Consider the following 5787-nt stretch of genomic DNA (forward strand, 5'->3'; position numbering starts at 1 on the left):
TGTTGGTGGCACCATTCCCTGGGGGTGGGGGGCGCTGAATTTATACAAGAATGAAGAAATCCAGCAGGATGCAAGCAAGCAAGCATATATGCATTCATATCTCTACTTTTGACTGTGGATGTGATCTGTCCCATGATCCTGCACTTGTAACTTCCCTGAAGTAACTTCTGGAATTGTTAGATAATTGAACCTTTACCCCTAAGTTGCTTGTTGTCAAGATATTTCATTACAGTAACAGAAATGAAACCAGAACAAGCCTATTTGTTTGGGTTTTCCTTCCTCTAGGGTGATGGGCTGCTGGTCCCAGGGGTCTAGACTTAACTGTGTGCAATTCATTGTTGCAAACAGTTATCCACTCTTCCTATATCTTTTGCCTTCTTGACATTCGAAGGTTTGTTTTCATTGGCAGCTACAGGGATCTTCCTTCCTCCTGGTTCCTCCCTCCCTCCCTCCCCCCCTCTCTCCCTCCCTCCCTCCCTCTCTCCCTCCCTGCTTCTTTCTTTCCTAGCAAAGTGTTGTGAGCACCAGTGAGAACTGGAGGGCTCTGCTTAGTGAATACGACAAAGAGGGGGTAACGATCAGTTCCACCCAAGCTTCCTACCTCCCTGCGCCTCCTGCCTCATCTCATCTTTTTTCTCCATAGGCATATTTTGTTGGCATGCACAGTCCCTTGTGACTTCCAAGTGCATCCATGTCTTCTAACCTAGCAATACCCACTTCCCACCGGCAGATTCTCTCTAATCAGTTCACCAAAAATATTTACTGAACACTTACTGGGTGCTTGGACCAGCCTAGTACTGAGTTAGAAGATATAGTCTCTGTTCCCGTGGGTGTAGTCCAGTGGGGAAGCCAGACTTTAAATAGAGAATTCGCCAAGAATTGGTTCTAAGAATGGCTGAAATGGAATGCTTAGAGAGAGGACTGGGCTCAGGTCTCTGATAAACAGCTCCGGGCAGACTCAGGTCCCATGAGCTTTCAAGGGCTTAGGTCCTTCACCTTTTTGTTTTTTGAAACGTTCACTTTATTATTTATTTATATGAATGCGTGTGTGTGCGCGTGTGGGTGGGTGTGCGCATGCGTGTGCGTGGGTGGGTGTGTGGGTGCGTGGGTGGGTTCGTGCGTGCGTGCGTGCGTGTGTATGTTGCCAGAAGAGGGTGTCAGATTTCCTGAAGTTGGAGTTATTGACTTGTATTAGAATCTTGTGAATGAAAAGAAACAAAGAGGTAAGAACTGACTGCTCCTGGGTATGGTGAGGGAGAAAGTTTTCTGTAGATGAAAAAAGAACACAGTTGGAGGCAGAGACATCTGGAACAGTTGAGAGCAAACATGACCCTAAGTCATGTGAGGAGATGACTGGGGGTGGGGGGCACGAGGCCAGGAAAGTAAAGGGTAGACACAAGGGCCAGGATTCTATAGGGAAGAGCAGTGTAGAGAGGGTAGCCTAGTCCAATACCTGGGGTGGAGAAGTTTAGGGTAGCGGTGGGATATGCCGCTAGGAGGACCCTGTAATAGGTGTGGACTGAGGGATGCGGGTCAGCTCCCCTTTGATATGTTAAGTAGGCACCTCAGGCTTTTTTTCTCAGGCTTGAGACCTGCCCCTCTGGTCCCTGGAAGAGCATGAGGTGATCTTAATTGCAGAGCCACCTCTCCAATTCCAGGCCCTGTGTCTCACAAGTCTCAGCCCTGGCGTCTGTTGGTCTGATGTCTGTTTTGCTCAATGACTTGCTGAGGGTGGCAGAGAGCTCAGTACACCATACACATCCATCCTCACATTCCCTCTCATCCTCCACTCTCCTGGTGTCTCTGGGGATCACTCACCCTCCCATTGTCTCACACAGAGCCACGTCTTGTGGTTGGCCTTGGGGTCAGCTGCAGCATTCATTCACCCTTGAGGGAATTCGCTCTGCCTTGATGAGCTTACTAAATTATCTTCTAAGCAAACATAACACTTTCCTCAGGAGGATTCCTGGTTAAAAAAAAAATAAGTTCGTTCTCTCTCTCTCTCTCTCTCTCTCTCTCTCTCTCTCTCTCTCTCTCCCCCTCCCCCTTGTTCTCTCTCATGTACTAGCTCTCCCTCCCTCTCTTCCTTTCTTTCCTTTTTACTTTTAGTTCATAGTGTAACAACCTCTACCAAGCGCCCATCCTCACCCACCACAATTTAGTGGGTATATCTGCACTGGAAGACCTCACCTGAGAATCTGTCCTGTGGCTTTCCTTGGAAGCCAGCATCTTGGGTTTCATACTCCATCCTGGCTGGGATGGTGGCTGCTGTCTCATGCCTATCTGTATCCCTCTCAGGTTTTTAACATTCTCCACCATCCCCTGTAAGGCCACACATGGCTGTGAAAGCTTGTCTGCTTTAGAACAGCGTCTAGACACTCTAAATCCATGTGGAGTTTATATTGCTTTCTAGTGTCCCACATCAGTTTCTTGCCTTTCTGTTCTGCACTTGACCTTGTACCCATGCATGTCAATTATTCCAGTTATACCAGGAGCCAGGAGGCCTGAGTTCAAGTCTAGGCTGTGGCGCTTACATAACTTTTGGGGAAGTCACCACTATTCCCAGGCTTGGTGGCTTCATTTGAGCAATGAGGGTATTGTTCCTAATTTCCAACTTTCTACTGGAAGTGGGAACTCCTCCCCCATACACCTTTGAATTAACCATTTTTGAGGATTGGGTTGCTGCTAGCTTTGATGAGATTTCCGGGCTGGGCAGCCCCTCCCTTTGCCCTGATTTCCTCAACCCCAGCTGCTTCTGCATCTTTGGGGAGTCTTGTATTCTCTGGGGCCACCCCTCATACCACAGGGGGCTGCCCCCCAGATCATTCCGCTTAGCTTGTTGTTTACAGGATGCTAAGTCAATCATGCCTCTCTTTCTGCTGATATCTCGGTTTGCGCTCACGTAAATCACACGGTTATAGCTCACCTTCTGCAATTATTCTTATGCACCCTTAGGCTTGTGAATCGTTGTTCCAAGTGGTGTGCACCTATTTTAAGAACTTAATTTGTTTGTGATGCGCCTATCAGTTTTGTGATTCGTTTCTTGATCGTAATTAACTTTTAAGCTAATACCAGTCCCCCACCAAAGACGAAACTCAAGCAAAGTTGGTGAGATTAGCTAACCTCCCTGCTGCATCCAGATCTTCCGGTACCTTCCTCAGACTCAGCCAGGTTGCGACAGGAAAGGATATATGTTTCCTTCCATGCCCACCTGCCAATCTTGGAACCAGTGCATCCATTAGTGGACCTGAATGCCAGGGCTAGAATCCGATGCCTTGGGTTTCTGTGCCAAGACAGGTAAACGGTTTCTCCAGACCCTCTCATCCTTTGCAACTTAAACTGCTCTTTTCTTGAGAGAGCCCCTGGGTGTGAAGGCAGTGGTGGATCAGGAGTCACGAACCTGTTGTGCCCCGTGGTTTCTCTCAGCCCTGTAGCAGTCAGCTGCTAATTTCCAAGGTCTGCTGTATTAGGTCTGAAGGGAGTGCATACGCCCAGAAATGAGCTCAATGTGTACTATACCATGATTTCTGGCAATTAGATAAAACAGCTGTGGTGATTTTGATAGGTGTGGTCCCCAAAGATTCATGTGCTCCCATAAGGAGTGGCATTATTGGGAGGCGTGACCTGGGAGGAAATGTGTTTCTGTGGGAGCAGGCTTTGAAGTCTCTTATGCTCAAGCTACTCCCGGTGTGACACGCAGTTTCCTGCTGCCTTTGGGTCAACCGTGTCTGCCTGCATGCTGCCGTGCTTCCCGCTATGATGATAATGGACTGAACCTCTGAAACTGTAAGCCAGCCCCAAGTAAATGTTTTCCTTCGTAAGAGTTGCTGTGGTCATGGTGTCTCTTCACAGCAATAGAGACCCTAACATAGAAGCCACTGTTCCTTAGGAACTTGTGAAACAAGATGTGTCTACCAAAAGGAGTCATTTCCCTTGCCTCTGGCAGGAGGGACACATGGCTCTCCACTGATATATATGTATATATAAAATCTGTGGTTGTATATCAAAGCCCATGCTGGCCTCCAGGGTCCCTCAGTCCCTGGACACATGCACTTGTTAAACACTTGAGGCCCACACTAGCCTCCCGGCACTTCTCAGCTCTTCCTCCACCCTAAACTCCTGGGTCTGCTCCAGCTCACGGCTACACCCATCCCGACCCTCCCAGGAACTCAGCATCTTTATGACCCACATAGATTTCCAAACCCCACTTCTCTAGCCCTAGCCACGTCCAGACTGTTTCTTTTTCTCTCAGCTCTGGACACTTCCAGATGCCTCTGGATGTCCCTGCTCTCTTATCACAGTAAAAACCATGTACTTCCAATTAGGGAGTGGCCGTTTTGGCTGTTTCTTTACTGTGCCCCTCACAGCCAGTGGGGGGAAGTGATCAGATTGGTTATAGGTATCTAGTGTGTGTGTGTGTGTGTGTGTGTGTGTGTGTGTGTGTGTGTGTGTGTGTATGAGAGAGAGGGGGGGAGAGAGAGAGAGAGAGAGAGAGAGAGAGAGAGAGAGAGAGAGAGAGAATGGGGGGGTATTTTTGTATATGTTGTTTTTCAGGAACCATGCATCTTGTTTTGGGAAACAGTATAATCCTGGCCTGGCCTTGAACTCTGAATCTTCCTACCCCACCCTTCTGAGTGCTAGTCTGTTAGGTGAGGGCCACCTCACCTGCTTCAGAGAATCTGTAAACTGACAAATTCAAACCCAAACAAGATTAATTTGCTGGCCCGGGTTCACACCGTGGGAAGTGGGCTCTGGGATGACAGCCTCAGGAAGCCTGGAACTGCTTCTGTCTTGATTTTGATTGGCTGGATGACTGAAGGCAGGCTGTTCAGAACTGTAGATGACACTACCAGAATGAGCTTGTGGAGATGAGATAGCTTCCTACATATTCTCCACATTAGCAAAAATGGGAAAGGCAGTAGTGATTTTATATTTTTTCCCAATTAGGAAAGACTAGATGTCACGTGCAGATGTTTCTCTTGCATATATAGGGTGTGTGTGTGTGTGTGTGTGTGTGTGTGTGTGCACGTGCAGGTTTTGTTTAACTTTTGGAGGAGAATTTATAGTAACAGACTGCTCCTCACCAAGCATCCCCTTCTAAGTATAGCCTGCCTGCCTCTATCGGAAAGGGCCTGCTGCACAGAACCTTGTAAACGGAGAATTCCTTATTCTTGTTGAAAATCCTGAGAATTGCTGGCTTCCCTGTCAAAGCTCTGGCTTTCCTGGTTCCTCCTGCTGTCAGATGTCAGCAGATTCAAGGCTGACTTACTTCCTGCAATCTTCCTGCTCCCTTGATGCTTCTGTGGTTTTGAATTATTACTGTTGTTGTGTGTGCACATGGTGTGTGTGTGCATGTGTGTACACGCCAAGGCACATGTATGGGGTCACAGGACAACTTTATGGAGCTGACATTTTCTTTCCTGTTTTCCCGTGGGTTCTGGCACTGAAACTCAGGTCGTTAGGCTCGTGCAGCCAACACCTCTACACATGGAGCCATCTTACTTTAAAAATGTTTTCAGTAGCACTTACTTATTACACTTAATAATGGGTTTCAGTAAGACATTTTGTAAATATATAACACATTTCTATTTTTAAAAAATTAGTATTTATTTACATCCCTTCCCAGAACCCCTCCCTCCTCCCCTTCACCTCTGAGAGGGGGGACCCCCCTGGGTATTCTCTACCCTGGTACATGAGTCTCTGCAGGACTAGACACACCCTCTCCCACTGGGGCAGGATGAGGCAGCCTCTGCTACTGGTTCACCATCCTTCCCTGGCCCAGTCCCC

Source organism: Rattus norvegicus, chromosome 10 (genome assembly GCF_036323735.1).
Source record: "Rattus norvegicus strain BN/NHsdMcwi chromosome 10, GRCr8, whole genome shotgun sequence".
Taxonomy (NCBI): domain Eukaryota; kingdom Metazoa; phylum Chordata; class Mammalia; order Rodentia; family Muridae; genus Rattus; species Rattus norvegicus.